We start from the raw sequence: 22,540 nt of genomic DNA, 5'->3' as shown, positions 1-22,540 counted from the left end.
TAATCACACAAAACTATATTAATTGCAATACTGCTTGGCCAATAGCTTAGGATTCTTATTAAGTAACTCTTACATCTTAAATTAACTGTGTATTGCCATGTAGCTGTGGCTTATCAGGTAAAGTTTTGGCATATGTCTCCTTCGGCAACTACATGGCGTCTCCTTGACTCCACCTACTTTCTCTCTCTATTTCTGTTCAGATTTCCTGCTTGGCTTTATTCTGTCCAAATTAGGTCCAAAGTAGATTCTTTTTTAACCAATAGTAATAAAACATATTCACAGCATACAGAAGGAAATCCATCATCAGGGAGGTGCTTAATCTATTTTACCAATACTTGTGGGAGACCTACTCTTTCTGGGATGGAGATGGAAGAGGAGAGGATTGAGGGATGTGAAGGGGAATGGGGGACAGGGACTGGGAGGGGAGGATGGGGGAAGCCTGTGACTGGGAAGTAAAATAAATAGATGAATGAAAAAAAAAAAGAATGGCATGTGGTAAGAAGAAAAAAATACGAATTTAAAATCGCAACTTTAATTTGTGATTAAAGAAGTTCAGAGAAACTAGAAAATAATGAGACAGCACATAGAAACTCTCAGTAGGGAATTGGTTACAGATATGGTGAAATTTCATTCTAAATTTTAGAACTGAAAACATCATGTCAGAATTCAACGGTTCACTATACTAAACATTGCAAAACACTAAATATGCGAATGGTCAGTAGAAACTATTCAAACAGGAGGACTGAGAGTTAAAAGGCAAACAAACAAAAAAAGCCTGGGACAAAAACAACAAGCAAACCAAAAAAAAAGTTTAACAAAACCTCAATGTCTCACAGAACATTACCAATCAATATGCAATTGTGGCAACAAAAAATGTGCAAAGAGGGAATATTTTGAAGAAATAATGGATCCACGAATCACATCCTGATCAAATTATTGAAAGTCAGTGCAAACAAACAAAAGTAGAAAGAGAAGTCCAACACATTGCACACTATGAAACAGGGAAGAATAGTTGCTGCTTTTCCACCAAAATTATGTAAAACCAGAAACAAACAAATTAGTATATATTGCAGCTCAGAGTGCTGGGCTGGCCTGGTGGTTTTGCAACCTCAGCCTCCCAAGTATTGGTATTAGATCCCTGAGCACCAACACCAGCAATAATTTGTTTCTTGTATAGTTTCGCTAAAAAAGAATGTTAACAGAACTATGGCTAAAAGAAAAATTTTATAAAAAATTATACCACGAATGAAGGAAGAAATCTAAAAATATCCAATGAGCATATAATAAAATACATTTCTGAGATACTAATTTAATGGGTAATTGATAGTGATATAAAATAACAATTTCAGAATTTACAAAATTTGGAAACTTATGAAAATGTTTTACAAAATTTGACAGAGATAATGAAAATGTATTATTAAAACATTGTCACCTTGTAAGTGTGGAATTAAATATTTGAAGGTAAGTTACAATGAGTTTCAGATGCATATTGCAAAAGTCAACACAATTGCTAAAACAGACAGAAAAGAAAGGGTTACTATTTGAAAGTCGACAAAAGATCGAAAAAAATCACATATTAGTATTCAATTAACTAAGGGCAGAAAAGAAGCACAAATGTAAAGGAGAATAAATGGGGAAATTAAAGTCAAATTAGAAGAGGTATTACTCAGATGGAGGCTAACAGATGCCTTAAATGTGAATGACATGGCCATTCTTATGAAAACAAAGATACTTTCAATGTGGAACAAAGACCTTATTGCCTGCTACTTGTAAGAAAAACTTCCCATGTAAGCAGTCACATTAAAAGTAATGGAAGGTAGGGCTGAAAAGACGACTCAGTGGTTAAGTGATGAAAGTCAGCAAGCATACATGAAATTTTCAGGCTGGTGCCAACTTCGTCTTTCCATGTCCATTGATTTAAATATGTGGTGTTTTCAACAATACGGTTTTACTATTAGTCTTGGTGGTAAGTAAGGTCTGTGGTAATAGTCTGTAATGTTTGGAAGATGGCTATGTACCCCAGGACTAACAACTTGAAAAGAACTTATACGTGACATTCGGCCACTATGGAGGGAAGTGTGAACGTTCATCAAAACCATAGAAATGAATGTATTATATCATCCATCTATTCTATTCTGGGCATTTTCATAGGAGTCTGTATATTTTATTTATTTATTTTTTAATTAATTAATTAATTAATTTAAAAAAGATTTCTGTCTCTTCCCCACCGCCGCTACCCATTTCCTCCCCCTCCCCCAACCAAGTCCCCCTCCCTCGTCAGCCCAAAGAGCAATCAGGGTTCCCTGCCCTGTGGGAAGTCCAAGGACCACCCACCTCCATCCAGGTCTCGTAAGGTGAGCATCCAAACTGCCTAGGCTCCCACAAAGCCAATACGTGCAGTAGGATCAAAAACCCATTGCCATTTTAATACAGAGATACTTTTTCCCTTGTGTTCCTTGCTGCTGTATTAATAATAGCCAGTACACGGAATGAATGGATAGTGAAAATGTGGCATGTATAAATAAAAGAAATTTCCTCAGCTGTACAGAAAAGTGAAGTTGTGAAATTCACAGGTAAATCTATGAAACCCAAAGCAATCCTTTTTCATGAGGTAACCCAGCCTCACAAAGACGAATGCTACATGTTCTCTCTAATATATGGAAGCTACTTTGTATCTTTAGGTAGGTGTGCTTAAATTGAAGTACCCATAGAAGTTGGGAAATTGGCAAGGGTCTGTGTGGGAGATTTCAAACTGAGGGGGATATAAAAGCACATGTGGCATGGAGGGTGAAAGGGAAATAGTGAACTAGGAAGGGAGAATGAGGTAGAAGGTGGGAGGATAAAGCAGAGGAAGGATTATGGAGAGGGATAATTTACACTGAAGATCATTGAAAACGTATAGAAACTTATTGTAGAAGTTTCCTAAAATATAAACATATGTATACATAATACATACATACATACACATATGCACACACATATACCTGTCATTTAAACTCCTTTTTGTATATAAATATGTGTATGTGTGTGTATACCTGTCAAAGGAGTTTAAATAAAATTAACCCTACAGTGGAGAGACAATGCCTCTCCCAGATACACAGGCTATCAAATAAAAGGCCCATTGATGTGCTTTAGGCAGTGAAGTCTTTTTGAAATAGTTGAAGGTCACCCTCTCCAAGAGAGACCTTCAAACAGCGACCTAAAGACACTACAAAAAATATGACTTTCAGTTTCTTTCGCTGTACGTTGAAAGCTTACTGTTTTTAAAACTTTCCTTGAAAGAGTGCACACCGCAGTGAAACATGTGTTTTTGATTTTTCTTCCTAATAATTCAAAGTAAACTATATGTATAACAAGATGAGGCAGTCAAGCCCTAATTGGAGGACTTTGCCACTGTGTCTCAAATGTGTAAGCTACTCTAAAATTATAAAATGCATAATTATGTAATACATAGGGTTATGCAGTCCTGAAGAGAATCCAAAGTACAAACACATGAACTTAATGTATTGAAGGAAAAGGCCATTTGTTAGTAGCTAAGAAATGAATAGTTATCAAATTTGCATGTTATATTATTTCCTGGGAAACCAACTGATGGAAAATAAGTTTTAATATGTAATATTTTTATTGTTAATTCTTAAAAATCATATATGCATGAAACAGTTTTGATCCCATTCACTTCCACTCCACCCTCAGCTCCTCCCAGATTCACTCCACACTCCACTCTCAAATTCCTTCCCAATTAACTTTCTACCCCCCACACCCACACACAACTCAGTGTTCTCTGCTTTTCAACCTATGGAGCACAAATTTTTGCTACCTAGAAATTTGTAGGTGAAGGTTCATCCAGTGGAGTATGTTAGTCCTACTGGGGGCCATGTCCTTGATGAAAACAGTCTCCCTCTTTCAGAATCCTTCAACTCTCAGAACTTCCTCAACTAAGGTTGAGGGCTCATGAGCCCCCCTGTCCATCCATGCTATAGTTTTGAAAGCATTGCTCTTATATAGGTTTTATGCAAACAGCCCCAACTGTGTGAGTCCATTAGTTCAATGATCCTGTTGTGCCTAAAAGAAATGTTTTTATTTCTCTGGTTCTCCACAACCTTTGTCTCTTTACAGTCTTTCTGTCTTCTCTTCTGTGGTTGTTATGAACATTGGGATGGGGGTAGAGAGTATGATGTAGATGTACCATTTTGTGGCTGAGCAACCCATAAATATTTTTTTCTCTGCACTTTGAACAGTTATGATCTTGTTAACTACTTTTCACTGTAAAAGTAACATTCTTTGAGATTTGCATTAATTTATGAGTATAGACATATATGTGATATAGATAGTATATAGAGAGTAATTCGATGCTATGTCCAATTAACAAAATAATAAGAGGCTTACCTCTGGGGTCATGAGCTCTTCATCTATAGATTTTGGTCAGATTTATGGTATTGGGCTTATGTTTTTTCCCCCATGGAGCAGGCCTTATATCTACACACAAAGTACTTGGTTACCCCTCTAAGATTTGTGCCGCGATTGCAACCACAGTGAAATCCTACTTAACTTTCTGTTATTGTAGCTCACAGATCTTTCTCTCTCATTAACCTCAGAAATCAACCCCAAATAGATCTCATTAAATCTCAAAAATCTGAACATTCTAAAAGCCTGTGTAGGGAGTACTCTTAAAGATATAGGTTCAGATAAAAACTTTCAGCACAGCACTCACCCAGGAAATAAGACCAACAATCAATAACTAGGATTTCATGAAAGGCAAAGCTGTTAATTTACTGAAGAGGTAGCATACAGAATGGAAAAAAAGAATTTGTTGTCAACTATATACTTGAGTATTAGTAACTAGATTACCCAATCAACTCAAATTAAGCACCATTAAAGCACATTAAACCCAATTAAAAAGTGAGCTATGAAACTGAACAGAGTTCTCAGAAGAAATATAAATGGATAAGAAATATTTTTAAAGATATTCATCATTATAGTCACCAGGAAAACGCAAATTAAAACCATTTTGAAATTTTATTTTACCTTAGTCAGAACGGCAAAGATTAAGAAAACAAAATGCAGTAAATATAGCAAGGATGTGAGGAAAGACCACCCTTCACGCACTGTTGGTATGAGCAAAAACAAGTGCAGCCGCTGTGGAAATCAGTGTGGTGGTTCCTCAGGAAACTATTACTGATGTACTATGTGACCTAGCCACGCCACTCCTGGGTATATACCCAAAGAACTCCTACTATTAAATTCCCTACTATTGAGGTAATGCTTATCCATGCTCATCTTTGTCCTATTTATAATATCTATGATATAAAAATAGTCTAGATGTCTACCAACTGATTAATGAATGTTGAAAATGTTATGCCTATACACAATGGAATTTTATTCAGCTGTAAAAATTGAATTGATTCAATTTGCAAGTAAGTAGATGGAGCTGGGAAACATTGTACTGCCTGAGGTAACACAGACACAGGATAGCAAATGTTTCATGATCTTGTTCATATATGGATTCTTGTGCTGAATATTTAAATTTGTGTTTTTAATTTGTACCTATAGAATCTAGGAAACTAAAATGGGGTGTGTATGGGAATAGCAGAATGATATTCACTAACAGTTTACATGCATGCAAATGGAAACTGGAATTTTCTGTATATAAAGTAAGTGTATAGACTTTTTATACTGGTGCTGCAACAATGTAACATAAGTAACCACGGATATGATGAGCCAGGAGAGTCGACTGCAAGATGGACTTCTATACAGACAATGTGAGAAGCTTACAGACTCACTTTCCAGTGACAGCGTTGGAAATGATTTTGAAAACATACGGTGATTTCAGGTCTATGGAATCATACTCAAGGCATATAGCAAATGAAGCGCCAGTCTAGCGAGATAGAGATGGCTGCAGTCTGCCCAAGAGGGAGCATAATTTCTTTTTGAGCCTCAGAAATCACAATTGTCAGGCCATGGTTCGCCTTACAAACACCAGATAATCAATTTTTAACTTCCTGATAAAGCATGTTGTTTAGGAAGAATGCTGTGTCAAGATGCCAGCTGGTGGCAGTTTTTGGCCCTTGGGCTTTTGCTGACTTGCTGTTTCAGAGGCTGCTGTTTACGGATAACCTTCATATGACAGTCCCTTCACAACCAATCATGTAAAACTTAATGTATGAACAGACACCAGCACAGATCCAAATTCATTTAAAACAACTGTTGTAGCTAGCAGGGTCCGGAGAGAAGTTGCTAAAAGCAGGTGATTTCACTTCACCCCATTTGTTACCTTATACCTCTTCAAAGCTCACCATCCTTGCACGTGATAGGACACGGGTTTAGTTTTCTACTGAGCTCCACGCCTTCCTACTTGCAAATCGAGTCGGTCCGTGCTTAAAACCGTCTTTGCTTTTATTTTAGCCTTGTTTATAGTTTCTTAGTTTACAGAAATAACGTTTGCCCAAAACAATCTATTGAAACTCAGTAAACACCATGTGCCATTTGCACCGCGACTCATTTCCTCCCTCCCCTCTTTGAATCCAATATAAAGGGAACTTCACTCTAGACACATGCAGACAAAGATTGCAAGCTCTCCTGCCTACAAACTGCCTGGGGAGGCATGTAGTACCTTCCTGGGAAAGGCAAAACCAGACTCCCAGTTATCTGTTTTATAGGCTGGACTGCTAGATGGTGGCAACGAAAGAAGTGTACTTTCCCCTTTTAACAGCCCTGCCTTGGTCAATGGAAGCCATATCCTGGACACAGGTAGTGAAATTAACGGCTCTTTCTTTCCCACACATGCTTGATGTACCGTGACGGTTTCATGCTGGCAGAAGTAACTTTGGAAGGTGCAATCTTTGCCAGCGTTGGTTGCCAACTGAATGTCCAGCTCCTAAAACTGGGATGTTACTCAATAAGCCAGGATGACTCCCCTCCCCCCAGTTCTATATTTGTGTGCTGGGTTGTTTTCGCTTGTTTGTTTGCTTTGCGCAGAAAGTTTGGCAAACCATAAAAACAATTCCTCAGACATTCCCAAAGGAAAGCACCTTTTCTTTTCTTTTTTCTCTTTTTTTTTCTTCAAGCACATACATAAAGATTTCAAGACTGAAAGTATTCCGCCAAACATTGAAGGCCATGTTGAAAAGTGTGAGGACAGTTACAAACCGGACATGGTGCCACACCCCTGTAAACTCCTGCACTCAGGAGGCAGAGGCAGGAGGATCTTAGTGAGAGGTCAGCCTCGTCTACAGACTGAGGTTCAGGACAACCAGGGCTATACAGAGAAACTCTGTCTTGAAAAACTAAATGAGAGGAGGGAGAAAGAGATATGGAGAGATAAAGAGAAATAGAGAAAGAGAGAGAGAGAGTCTTTTATTCATTCAAGAAAGATAAAGATGGTAGAAAACTTGCTGAGCAATACCAGGGAAAACCACAAAGAGAGGAACCCCTTTTGGATCAGAATAACTCTATAATATTGACTTAAAATAACCCTCAAATTAATTAGATCCAGCTCCAATTATAAATTTTCTACCGGAGGACCACCACGTTAGAGTCAAGGATACAAACAAATTGACAATAAAGAGAAAAGAAATATTTAGCATGTTTTGGCAATGCTAAGAATCATGGAATGCAAGTGACAGCTTATGCCAGAGAGGACGTGGAGCAAGGGGAGTGCTCCTCCATTGCTGGTGGGAGCACGGAGAGCATGCCTTCCCTGCTGGTGGGAGTACAAACTTGTACAGCCACTTTGGAAATCAATATGGCGGTTTCTCAGAAAATTGGGAATCAATCTACCTCAAAAAACCAGCAGTACCACTCTTGGGCATCTACACAAATGATGCTCAGTCATACCACAAGGACACTTGCTCAGCCATGTCCATAACAGAATTATTTATAATAGACAGTACCTGGGCACAATCTAAATGCCCCTCCACCAAAGAATGAATTTTAAAAAATGTGGAACATTTACACAATGGAGTACTACTCATCTGTTAAAAACAGTGACGTCAGTGCCATGCTTTGTTGATTCCTATGGGAGTCCTTATTCCATCTAAGTGGAGATGGAAGAGTGGATGGAGGGTAGAGGGTAGTGAGGGAGGGGGTGAGAGGAGAGGAGAGAGTGAAAACTGAGGTTATAATGTAAAATAAATATTAAAGATTAAAAAAATGACATCAGAAAATTTGCTGGCAAATGGATGGAACTTGAAAAAAAATCATCTCGAGTGAGGTAACACAGACCCAGAAAGACAAATATGGTATATATTTATTTGTAAGTGAATATTAAATGTAAGTAAAGGAAAATCACGCTGCAATCCACAGACCCAGAGAGACTAAGTAACAAGAAGGGCTCAAGGTAGGGGACACAAGAATCCCCCTAGGAAGCGGAAACAGAATGCATTTCATGAGTGGACTGGGGTGGGTAGGGATGGGAGCAAGAGGGATCAGGTTGGGGGAGGATGGAGGGAGAGAATACTGGGAGAGATAATTTTAACTTTGGGCCATTTCAGGTTTTAAGGTAGAAAACTAGTGCTATGGAGACTCTCAGGAATCTAGGAGGGTATTTATAGTGATGACTTCTAATAATGAGGCATATGGAACCTGAACCAGCCATCTCCTGTAGCCAGACAAGGCTTCCAGTAGAGGGGTGGCCGCCCAGAACCGAAATAATCACACAGAAACTTTAACGTCTTAATTTAACCCATTTCTATTAATCTGTATAAAACCACGAGGTCGTGACCTACCAAAAAAGTTTCAGCATTCTATCTCCAGTGGCGGATCTATAGTGTTCCCTGGTCAGTCACTGTTGCAAGGAGAGGGACCTACCATTTGTTCTGACTGCAAGATATGCTGAGGTAAAACTGGAACAGATATAGTGGGATTGTACAACCAGCTTGAGAATGGTGCCAGGAAAGGGAGCCCGACCTTGACACTGCCTGGAGGGCTAGGAACCAGAGACTAAACAGCCCAAAGACCTAGACTAGAAACAAATGACTGGACCCCCCCAAAAAAAGAAAGAAAGAAAGAAAGAAAAAAAGACAATGGCAATGGCTCCACCATACTCTACGTAGTTGTCATCAGAGAGGCTTCCAGCAACTGATGGAAACAGATGCAGACCCATAGCCAAACATTAGATGGAGCTTGGGGAATCCTGTGGAAGATGGCGAGGAGGGATTATAGGGATCAAGGACACTGCAGAAAACCTTGAAAATCTACTGACCCAGGCTCACAGGGGCTCACAAAGACTGAACCAACAACCAGGGTGTCTGTGTGGTCTGACCTAGGCCCTTTTCATATTCACTATAGTTGCATAGCTTGATGTTCTTGTGAGACTCCTGACAGTGTGAGGGAGGTGGTCTCTGATACTCTTGCCTACTCTTGGGACCTGTTTCCTCCTGTTGTGCTGCCGTGTCAGCCTTAATACGAGAGGAGGTGCCTGTCCTTTTCTGAGTAGAAACAGAGGAGCAATGAATTGTGGGGGAGGGGGAGAAGGGAGAGGCTGGGAGGAAAGAAGCGAGGCCAGGATGTAATATATGAGAGAAGAATAAATAACAAAATTAAAAAAAAAGAATCGTGGAATAGCTAGCAACACGATTAATACAGAAATTGGACCGAATGATGAAGTGTTCTATATTTGTGGTGATATGTACAACAGAATGAGGATATCCTAAAACCACTGAATAGTACACTATATTTATTAATGATTATTTGGGCACCAGCCTGAGGATATCCTAAAACCATTGAATAGCACACTATATTTATGAATGAGTTGTACAGTATGGTCATCATATCTTGACAAAGTTATTTGAAATGTTGAATGCTTTGTTTTTAAATCATTAAAGCATGTGCAATCAATACCATCATATTAGGACACTTATTAAGTGGCAGAACCCCAAGAGTGACCCCAAGAGAAATACAGAGTCCAGTCTTTATCCAGTACAAACAAAAATGACTTTGGTTGTATACGGGCAGATTCACACACACACACACACACACACACACACACAAATCCCTGGTCACTCTTCCCTATTGAGATCTCCTCTGTGTTCTTACATTTATTTTTCAAAATATTTTTGCTTAATGAATTGCCATTTTTATCAAGAAATTATTTTCAAATTGGAAACTTTTCCTTTATTGTTTTATATTATGGTCAGTGAGATAAAATATCCTTTTGAACTCGAGGTTTATTAGCTATTTTGAGGCAAGATGCTGATATAAACATATCATATAAGACTAAAATCACTTTTTCTCTTTGTAAGAAAAATGCATATAAAATGTAACACAAGTAGATAGGCTTGCTAATATTTTAAGTGCATGAGTGTAGTTTGGCAATATATAGCCACCAGTTCCTGAGGTTTGACTTCCAACATGATCAACTTTCACAAAAGAGAAAACAAAAAACCATGTCACACACAGTGATATTGAGTGACCATCAGATTGGTGTGGGTAGTGGATATCATTATTGATCCTGTCACAGTAATGTGTTATGACTTTCTGGTTAATTCTGATGACTAATTAGGACAACAGGCTTACTCAATCAATCCTACTTGAACATAAAGGTAGTCAATTGATTTATTTTAGTTATAGAAAATCCCTAGCAATCCTCTGTCAAATCACATCTTATGAGTAGTCTAATAGAGAAATAGTTTGAGATTTTATAAATGTGAACAATTTTTTATCAATTGCAAATATTTATCTTTCTATTATATTGAGATGGTTAACCAGAAAAGAATAAAAATAGAATATAATAAAATAGAATTGTAGCCTGAAGAGAAAAAAGATAGCAACCATTATCTACCTTTATAATTATCTTCATGTTCATCAAAATGTCTCTACTAGTTTTTAAAATTATCTTTATTTTCTGCATATAAATGTTTGCCATCATGTGAGTATCTGCACCTGCTGTGTGCCTGACCAGAAAAGCTTATTGGATCCGCTGGATCTGGAATGAACTACAGATGGGTGTGAGCCACCATGTGGATTCTGGGAACTGAGTGCAGCTCCTCTGCAAGATCAGCAGATGCTCCTAAGCACCATCTCCCAGACATTTCCCCAGTCCCTCCACTGTTGATTTTCTCCTCACTCTTCAAATGCAGACTCTGAGCGCCTCGACACTGTCATATAGTAGAGAAAGGTTTAAGGCCGGGCGATGGTGGCGCACGCCTTTAATCCCAGCACTCGGGAGGCAGAGGCAGGCGGATCTCTGTGAGTTCGAGACCAGCCTGGTTTACAGAGCTAGTGCCAGGACAGGCTCCAAAGCCACAGAGAAACCCTGTCTCAAAAAAAAAAAAAAAAAAAAAAAAAAAAAGAGAAAGGTTTAGGATGTACGATCTGACCTCTGTCATTTAACAGCTATCAATTGGAACACCTACCCTATAGAAAGAATTCCACTTGGAATTTGATTTGATGGAAAACAAAACCACTCATAGTTTCTGGGGCCTTGCAGTCTCATAGGACTATAGAAAGCATTGGGTTAAGCATATCTTCAGAGACGGCATTATAATGGGGACAGATAATGGGCAGGGAGCATTATCAGTGGAGGTTTTCCTGTGCCAGACACAGAATCAAGAGTTGAAGGAAGGAGCAGTGAGAAGATTCTTGCAGTGAGTGTATTGGCCACTCTGATGCTAATGGGGTTGGGGGTATCCCGTTTAGCAGACTCACCTCCTTATACAACAAAATCAGAAATTCCTCCTGGGGGGGGGAATCTTTGGTCTTTGTTATGAGTGTTTCAGCTCAGACAGCAGGTATCTTAAATTCTTTGTTTCCCATGTCATTCTCCATGTTTGTTGTTGCTTTATATACACCACCTTTGGCTTTAAACTTTTCAAATTGAAGTAAGTGGTAACTGAGAATAAGACTTTACTTTAAATCCTCCCAATTAAGTGTCTAAAAATCTTTTAATACAATTTTTGTTGTACTATGGGAGATTATTATGGCAATATCATACATATACATTTCAAATCGAGAAAAAATTCTAAACTTAGGCATCTTTACACTATAAATGGAGCAGCCCAGTTTCCTTAAATATTTGATGTTCTCACCAGCATCTTATTCTAATAGACATTTTTTTAAAAAGAATCTTTGGCCAGCAAAGGCAGAACAGCTAAAACACAATGTTAAAGGCTCAGCAGTGCATATCTGATTGAACAACCAATAAACAAGATACAGTGTTTCATTTTCCCCGAGACTCTGGGCCTCATTTCTGCAAAGACAGATTGAGGAAGTAAAACGTTCTCATCCTGAGAACACTAGTGTTTAGTTTATGGCCCTGGCTTTCGCTATTGCCCCGTAGGCTTTCATTATGCTCTCTCAAAAAAGTGCGTAAATCGAGGGAACAAATCGTGAAAAACTCACTCTGTTTTACACAAACTACAAACTTATTTTCCTGAAAGAAAAGACATGAAGGGTGTAAGTGGATTGCTTTATATATAAGTCTGTGAGCAGGAGCCAGACCTCTGTCTTTTGCCATGTAATATATAGATTGTCTTAGTATCCATGACAACACTGATTCATAGACACCTGTTGTAGAACTCACAACATGATTTAATTTTGTGTTAATTAGTCAACATTCAAGGTTTAGGCATTGTTAATATAAAAGTTTGACTCAATAAAAAATATAGGAAGCTATATATTAAGGCAAGTCTAAAAGTTCTGGACCCACAGTAACCAATTGCAGTGACAATTACAGCCTTTGAAACAGGCATGAAACCTCCAGATTGAAGCCATGTCCACCTGACCTTCTGAATTGAAGCGTTTTTCAGTTTCAACTTCCGTATTGCTTGCTTATTCATTATTTTGTATACAAGAAAATGATTAAACACATCGAATTGTGAAGAGCGTCAGGTCTTTTTCCTACCTGCAAGCTAGAAAGGAAGACACCTAGAGTTTCATGGATTCTGACAGGAGACATGCAGGTCCTGGGTCAACGACAAAGGACAGTTTTAGTAGCGATAGCCATAGTCACCAGTATGGCCCAGGAGTGGAAATTTCCGTAGGGGTTAAGGTCCATGACAGCTACACACAAAGTGTTAAGATACACGGGAGAAACTCGGAGTTCATGATGGCAGTCTTCTGTGTTGCCGGTAAATGCTCTCACTTACTGCTCCAAAGTAGCCCTCGTCTTTATTTGCCAGACTGCAAGTGAAACTGCCATTTTGTTCTTGGGATGGACTTAGTCTTATAGGCTCCTTACCGAACAAAGGATTTTAGCACCAGTAGTTGGAAGATGTGCATGAACACGGGATACAAGATCCTTGCCTCCTGGGGGAAAGCCTGTTCAACGAGGCTCCTGGAAATTTCCCTCCCAAGAGAGAACTCAAAGGGCAATCATACTTATATGCTGTGCCTTATGTATACTGAGACCTTTGAGCTTGTTCTTGGGTAAGCAGAAATTTTTCGACTCTTTGTCAAGTGATATTTAGGACAATTATTGAACTCTCCTGTCCCATCCACTGCTTCCCCCCCATTTTCTCTTGTTTTATTCTATTTCAGGAACCATAGGCAGTTATAAAGTAAGACTAAAATATTAATATTGTTAAAGTATTTCTGCTAACTGACTCATTTCTGTAATATCTTTGGTCTGTGTTGGCTGAGTTCAAGGTATGAAGGAATGTTATCTTTTCCTACATGCAACACAAAATCTAACATGACTTTAAAATTGTCTATGATTAAATTTTAACAAAATGATTATATTAAGTGTTCTTTTCCAAACATAAATACAGAAATATTAACAATACATACAAATTTTATGGAAAAACTCCATATCAGTTATAAGCATGGTACCTTTTAAAAATTTTTAACTTACTCTTTGGGGTTAAATAGTATTTGCTCCTCAACTTTTTTCTTGAAATACCTTTAGATTTTTATTTATTTTACTCCATGAGTTTGAGTGTATTGTCTACATGTATGTACACCACATGAATGCCTGGTGTCCTTGAAGGTCATGTGAAGGCAATGGGTCCTGTGGAATTGGAGTCACGGATTATTGTAAACAACCATGTTGATGCTGGGAACTGAATCTAGAACCTTTGCAATTTCAGTGAATATTCCAAACCACCGAGCAATCTGTCCAGCTCCTCATCTCTCATCTTAAGTGCCTCTGAATGTGGTTAATGCGCTTAAGACAGAGTCAGACACGTAGAAGGAGTCAAGTACGTAGACAAACACAAATACATAGACAGCCCGACAGACAGCCCGACAGGATTTCACAGCAGGTACTTTAGGAAAAACATTAAAAATTAAAAAGAACCTTTTTAAAACATTATCTTGTGAAAAAATGATGAAGATTTCTTACTTTTAAATTCACAAATTTGAAATGTGATAAAATCTAAATTCAAAAATTTCTGTAAGCCAGCCTCATTAACTCTAAAGTATGCCTCTATTCTAAGAAACAGTCTTTGCTGCATCAGCTTAAACATTCATGCTACCTTGCAGCTATGAAAGATTTAGCAGGAGGAGAAATGCAAACGTTGAAGCCTTCTAAGAACTTGTTAGCATGGTTTTGAATAAAATCGAACTGGTAGGCAGATTCTGTCTGTAGATCTCTGAGTAAGGGAAAGTTAAATAAACTATAACGGAAAGAAGTTGAGGGATTTGAATTAGAACGCTGAGGGCAACTTTAATTCTAAGTATTTCATTAAGGACAAAACAGAGAAACCTATTTCTCTATTTGTGATTTAAAACTGTTTTTAACTTGAAAAAGTATGTTTTGGAGGTGATTCTTAAACTTTTTATTTATTTTTATACTGAACGAGGAGAACATTTTATTTATTTTACTAACATTACTTCATTTTTTTAAAACTACGCACCACAGTTTGTCCTTCCTTCTCTCCTCCTGTTCCCTCCCCCGACTCCCATCTACCCCTTCTCCATTCTCTCCTCCTGAGTTTCCATTCAGAAAGGGGCTGGCAGCTGTGTGCACTTGTGAGAGTTGCACTTTCGTGGGCCTGAACCCTTAGTTCCATGCCGCAATGGGAGAGGAGAACCGCCACAGCAAACCTAGGTCTTCATGCCCATGGTACCTGGCCATCCGGGTTTAGGTGGATGCTGCTCCACATCATCCGCATCAGGGGCCACCAGGGGCCGGGCCATCCGCGCCAATTAGGCAGGCTGCTCAGGACCCTGGGGTTGGGCCTAGGCATTCCGGGGTCTAAGAGCTCTCTGAAGAGATTCAAGTGGACCGACCACAGACAACTTAGACACTGCTCAAGGCCGGGCTGTCCTGTGCTCCAATCTCAGACTTTTGGAGGGCTGGACCGCCAGTAGCATCCACTCTGCGCCGTCTCACCGCTCTCCCTATTCTTAGAGGGGTAAGTAGGAAAGAAACCTTTTATTTTGAGATAATTTTGGTTTTATAGAAGAGTTGAGAAGTAATAAAGAATTTCTGAATACTCCTTTTATCTGGCTTCCACTCACACTGATGTTTTAGATAAACCCAGGACTCTTAAAACAAGGGCGTTAATCATGGCACAAGGTTATAATTAAACTTCAGAATTTACTCATATTTCACCAGCTTTTCTTTAATTCCCTATTTCTGCTCTAGGATCTGTTTTGAGATTCTGCCTTGTATTTTACTGTCCAAATCTCTAAACTTCCAGTTTCTCAGTCTATCTTGCATAGAAAACCTGAACATTTGCAGTTGAAAATTTCCACGCATTTGTGTTTACCCGACTTCCCCTTCTATTGTTAGGTATTCGTCTGACACATGAGGTGAGCAGCTGCCTGGTGCTGCTCTTCTCTCTGATGATGTTAACTTTAGGCAGAGCTGAGCGATGGTTGCCACAATTCTCTAATGTTATTATCTTGTTTTATTTTTGTTTTGTAATTACTAAATTCTAGAGAGGGAGAAACTTCTGGATTTTGTAACCCTCCAGTTTCTGTTTAAAATTCTGCTTATTAATTTTAGGTTTTTGTCCTTAGCAATGGTTATTTAGGCCTTACTATTGATATTCTCATTTTCTAACTCCTCCAACATTTATTAATTAGAATCTTATTAAGAATAATTGTTTATTACACTTTTTTTTGAGACAGGGTCTCACTATGTAGCTTTGGCTGTCTTGGAACTCACTATGTAAAACATGCTGGCCTCAAACCCACAGAGATCTGTCTGCCTCTGTCTCTCAATGCTAGAATTAAAGTTGTGTGCTATTACTCCCGGCCATAAAATTTTGCTTTTGATGAACATGTCTTCAGGCAATATGGCATCAAGATAAAAATTTCTTAAATTGAAAATAACAAAATAAATATTTTTCTCATATGTGACTGGCCATCACTCTTCTTATTTATAACTGTATGATGTTACAGATATTTTTAAGAGTGTAGTATTTTATTGGCATTGTTACTTATTTTGTTACTCCATTTGTTCCAGGATTGGTCATGGGAGATATTGTAGGGTTGGCTAACTTTATAATGCCATTGGTGTCCAGAGTCCAAGTAGCGTCTTCATGTTGCCTCTAGTGTTTGCCATTCAAGGCAGTACATAGGAGGAAAGATTTGAAGTATTCCCATGTTCTGTAATCACTTTAGCCCTAACTCACAAAAGCAGGACCCAAGGACTCTCTCTTTTGCCATCGTCATTACTCTCTGTCTCTGCTGATACTTTGCCATGTTTACCTTTCTACCTGATTTCAATTAATTACCAGGCAAACAACCTGAAGTCTGAGTGACAGATCATAGTATGGGGAAATGATAGAAGCTATGTTCTGAACGTTACGCCATTCCCTCCCCCATGAATTCTGTGTTGACATCTAGTCATCAATGTTCACTTAAAGCAATCCAAAGAGTCCTCAAAGAACTATCTTGTCACTTCTGCCATGGAAGTCCTCAGTGAGATGCTGCTGTAAAAGAGACAGAGGACATTTTCTTACCAAGCATTGAACCTGTAGGCAGCTTGAAATTTTCCCTTTCCAAACTGTAAGAAGAGAATTCTGATGTCTGTATTCTGCCTAACAGTTGGTATTTTATTAGAAGAGATAGAATAGACTTAGACAAGTTACATGGCTTGTTAAAGACTTATTTTCTAATTAAATGGGCCATAAACTGATGCTGCTGTTTCAAAGTGAGGCAGCATTAAAAGTGCATTACAATTTGTTAGGTCTATTTGATCACCATTCAACGAGTAATGAAAATATGCTAGTATCTTACAGCAAATTTTTCTTTTTCTTCCTGTTTTCTTTCTTTCTTTTTTAAAATTGAAAACAGATTCTTATCTCATACAATCACAGCTTCCCCTTCCTACACACCTCCTCGCTTCCCTTTCTCCTTCCCTCTACTCCCAGACCCATGCCCCCGCCATTGCCGTTCAAAGAGGAGGAGACCTCCAAGAGAAGATAAAAAACACAAAAAAGCAAGATACAAAAAGACAAGGCAAAAGTTCTCATATTGAGATTGGACAAGGCAACCCAATAGGAGGAAAAGAGTTCTAAGATCTGGCAAAAGAGACACACCAGATCCCACTGTTAGGAGTCTGACAAAGACACCAAGCTAACAACCATAGTATTAATGTAGAAGACAGAACAGATGCAGAAGAACTGGTATAATCCATGTAGGCCCCATGTAGTTGCCTCTTCAGACTCTATGTGTCTGTGTTCACCTGTTTTGTTGAGTCAGTGGGCCATGTTCTCTTGCTGTCCTCCATCCCCTCTGACACCTACAATCTTTCCTCCTTTTTTTTCTGCAGGGTTCTCTGAGCTCTGAGGGAAGAGGCCCATCATTTTCTATTCTTTTTCCCACATTAGTTTACAGTAAAATTAAGAATAGACGTTAGGAGAATCTAATAAAAAAATGGAAACATCTGACTGTCATGATATTGAACAGAGAATAGAAGAATAAATAAATCCAGTGATTTGTGTGAAACATCCATTAGCTTTACTGAATTCTATATTGTTCAAGGAAGAGTATAAAGGAAAAGGAACACTGCACTGGGAATCATGGGAATAAATTAAGTATAATGAAATAAATGGTACTAAATCTTCCTAGGATTGGTTGCAGCATCAAAAAATATTTAAAGAATTTCTTTTGAACATAAAACTTCAAAAATGAAGCTAGTAATTTTTTTTAAAATGAAAAGGTTAATATGGAAAACCGAATGGAATGAAAAATGCTAGAGTTAATGTTGAAAACACCATTAACAACATAATAAACATATTTAAATGGTATAAAAGCATAGTAGGGAAATTTATTTGATAGCTGATGTGTAAAGAAAATATGGGTTAGATAGGTAAGCATAATTTGAAAATGGAGACTGTGCTTTTGTTTCCTGGCAGCCCAGACCCAAATAATCACACAGAAACTTATTAATTATGGCACTGTTTGGCCAATGGCTCAAGTGTATTCCTAGATAGCTCTTACATCTTAATTTAACACATTTATATTGATCTATGTTTCGCCATGAGGTGATGGCTTACCAGTAATGTTCTGGCATTTTCTCCTTCAGCAGCTACATGGCATCTTCTCAACTCTGTCTACTTTCTCTCTATCTCTGTTCAAATTTCCTGCCTGGCTTTACTCTGCTAAGCCATTGGCCCAAACAGCTTTTTTCATCAATCTATAAAAGCAAAACATATACAGAAGGACATCTCACAGCATCTCCTCTTTTGTGTCTAATTAAAAAGGAAGGTTTTAACTTTAACATAATAAAATTACATATACAAAACAGCTATCAAGCAAGAATTATAGTTAACAATATTTAGAACCTGCAATTGATTCCCTTTTTTGTGGGCCTAGAAGTGCTGTTTTTAATGCTTTCCTCAGCTTTATTTGGATGTACTTTGCCAAATGCTGAGCACCAAATGTTGAGAAATGCTGTGGGATAATGCTCTTGTACACTGTAAAGATTTGTCACATATATTAGTATAATAAAATGCTGTTTGACCAGTATCCAGGCAGAAAGTATAGGCGGGTGACCAGACTAAGAATTCTGGGAAGAGGAAAGGCAGAGAGTCAGCAGCCAGATGTAGAGGAAGCAAAATGACAATGCCCTACTAAGGAAAGGTACCAAGCCTTGTAGCTAAACATGGACATCAATTATGGGTTAATTTAAGTTGTAAGAGCTAGTTAATCATAAGCCTGGGCTAATAGACCAAAAGGTTTATAATTAATATAATCCTCTGTGTGTTACTTTGGGACTGAATGGCTGTAGGACCAGGTGGGACAAATTCTTCCATTTACAGTAGTTAAAAAAGAAAATGTGAAAATTGGTTTTCTTTACATGGTGATATATTGAAAAAATTTGGTTTTTTTTATTTTGTTGTTGCTTATCTGCACTTAATTGTTTCTTTTTTACTTTGGAAATGGTTTTATTATAACATAGAAATATAAATATACTTTTACTTCTATTAACACATTTAAAAAACTGATTAAATACTACAAACAGGACAGCTCTTGGGTTTTTGCAGATTCTGACCAAAGATTCTCCTCAACTGATCTTAATATAGATTTGCTTGATATCCTATTTTTGTGTAAAGAATCTTTTTTAATGACCATTGTTGATTTATTAACATTGAACTCTATCTTGAAAACCATTTATATGCTATAATTCATGGCATGAATTATACAGTTATGAAGTAGCAGTGAAAATAATTTTATGTTTGTGGGGGTCACCAAAACATGAGGAACTGTATTAAAGGGTCACAGCATTAGGAAAGTTGAGAACCTCTGGGTTAGGTGTTGAAGTAAGTTCTCCTTCGCTTTCAGAACAAAATAATGAAGCAGAACTTAGAGGGATTAGCTTTGAATGAGTTCCTGTTAAGGTTTATTTTGTGAGTAAAACAGCACATATTTAAAAACAAAACACCCCTCTGAGGTTATGCAAAAACAAACAAACAAACAAGCAACAAAAACTGCTTAACCTAAAAGGAAAAAACTAGGCATGTTTCAATGTTCATTTCACTGAGATTGCTTCAAGTTATAGGCCCCATTCTGTGAGATATGGAATCATAATATTGTATATAGTAAAAAATTTTCTCTTTTTTGAAGTTATGAAAAGACCCAAATAGCTCCTTTTCATGAAGAATTTCTACTGTTGATCTCTACACTTGAGTGTAAATTATTTGTGGTGCACAATGCTTCAAGATTTGCTTAGCGTTCTCTGATCTAATTTTGTTCCTCTCTATCACTTCCTGTACCACATGATGGAAATTAGATCAAATATTTCTCTTAACTTTTTCCACCCTCTAATTTTTTCTCATATATCTAGAATTGTTCTTATTAGTAAGCAGTTAGGATATACTACAGAAAATGAAAGTCACTTCCTCTCAGAAAACAATGGAATGGTCTACATTTATTTTTTTTCAGAAAATGCTACATGAATTTACTTATTACACTAAAGATGCCTCTAGGATAAATGTGTTCAGTGGTGAAATGTGAAATCCATTTGTGTGCCCTTTATGAAATCACTTTTGGATTTGTTTTAAAGTGTTCCTTAATTACTAGTCATGAACCATGAACCATGAATGCTTTAGGAAGGAAAAGGTCTTGATTATTCTTGGGAGGGGGGAACCCCTGGGAGATGAAAAATAAATCAAACAGGCTACCCCAGGACAGTCAATTACTACTGAGAAGTGCTAAGTAAAGCCTTCAAGCAGAGCATAAATTAGCGTCTTTGACACAGAACCTAGTGTTCTTTTTATTGGTTTTATATAGCTCTATCAGGTGAGAAAGCTAGTCCTTCCCCCTCTCCAATATGTACAGAGAGCATACTAGTATGTAGTAGATGAGAAAAACAGTTAACATCTTTCCATGTGCTCAAGTTCAATTAATAGTTTTGAAAATGAAATAAAACAGTTAACCTTTAAAAGGGGGAGTTTATTTAAAGTATTGCAATTTTTAAAGCTCCCAGGAATGCTTTTATTTAGAACACTGGTTGTTTGTTCCCTCTTGAGTGCTCGTGTGATTAGTTGAAAAGGTTTTCCAAAGGACTGGGAACAGATCTTAATGTCAGCTTCCAAGTTTCTCTTGACTCTCTAGAGTGTTGCATACAAAGAATTAGGTATCCCTGGATCCCATTCACAGTCTCGCTTTACTTCACCACCAATTGGGAGGGGATCCTGTGAGATGCTGTCAACACTAGCGTGACCAATATATCATTGTGGAATAGGCTTATGACCTTGGTAAACTCTTCTTGGCAGTCTAACGTTCTCAAATGTCTGCCAGATTGCAGGTCTGCTGACAGTGCCAACTATTTTCATTATGACACTCGGAACGCTGGGTGATGCTCTTTGTATTGGACTACAGAACTCCCATCTGGAGTCACACACAGAATGAGAGACCTAGAAGAGGACTAAGAAATGATTTGATCTTAGTAACACACTTTGATGAGGAAGTGGAGGTCTCTTTGAGGAGAGTCGTTTGCCCAAAGTCACAGAACAAGCCAGTTCTTCGGGCTTCAGTTCCTTCAGTGATGACTATTCGCCTCTGTAAAAGTCATTCAAGTGGACAGAAGAGACAAAAGAAATGATGAACAAATGCAAGGACCAAGCAGTGAGACACAATCTATTGTTCTTCTTCCTTAGAACATATCTTTAAAAGTCCATTGTTCTTCAGCAGTTTTATAACTTTAGTTGAGGTTCATTCTTCAGGGCTTTTCTCTGAATAATAGTAAAACAGTGAAATGGAGAAATATTATGCATAGAGTCTGGAATTTGCTCAATTATATACATTCATGCATCGATGAGTCAAATCAAGAGAGGCACGAAATGTTTATCTTACCACAGAAAACTAAAATGTGTCTTTTGCTCTCAATTCATTCCCTGCTTTGATTACTGTCACTGTTGATTGCTTTTGTCTGCTTCAGGACTGCATGTAAATAAAATTCTATTGTTTAGTCTTTTATGGCTGACTTCTGCTTAACAAAATGTATCTGAAATTCTTTGAATTGATGCTGTTTCTAGTTGGTTCATTATCATCACCATGTAATATTTCTACCTCTGTTTATTCATTTTTCAATTGTTAACTATTTGCTTTATGAACAGTTTAGTTCAGAACTTTTAATTGTATATGCAAATATTGTTTTTAAGAATGTATGTTGGAATAGAAATGGTGCCATAATGCATGTCCTGTTTGATCTTATTAAATATTTCCATTCAATCTCCCACAATGAGAATTTCGATAACAATTTTTGTTGAAGCTTGATATTAGTCTTGGGTTTAAATAGTCCCAAAGGTATGTGGCAAGAACTCATGGAAGTTTTGGGTTGTATTTCTTTCATATGTAATGATGCTAAAATATTTTCATAGTTTTGTATATTTATATGGTACATATATGTGGCGCATGTCTGTATTTTTGTCTCTGTGTGCATATGTACAAGTGTTCTATTCTTTGATTTTTCATTTGTTTGTGTTTTAGGGAGGTGTATTTGTGGGTATGGGTGCATGGATACTACACATGTATATACTCGTGTGTGTGAATATCAGAAATTAAAATCAAGAGTTATTCCACAGGAGCTGTGGAGACAGGGACTCTCACTGGCTAGAATAGACTAGAATGAATGGCCAAGGAGTCTCAAATGTCCACTGTGTCTGCCTATCCAGCACTGGGTTGCAACACACTAGGAAGCTTGGAT

This window comes from Alexandromys fortis, unplaced genomic scaffold, assembly GCF_014885135.2.
Source record: "Alexandromys fortis isolate MF-2015 unplaced genomic scaffold, M_Fortis_MF-2015_v1.1 scaffold_73, whole genome shotgun sequence".
NCBI classification, from domain to species: Eukaryota; Metazoa; Chordata; class Mammalia; order Rodentia; family Cricetidae; genus Alexandromys; species Alexandromys fortis.
The sequence above is the reverse complement of the archived record's forward strand: the minus strand, read 5'-3'. Positions refer to the sequence as shown.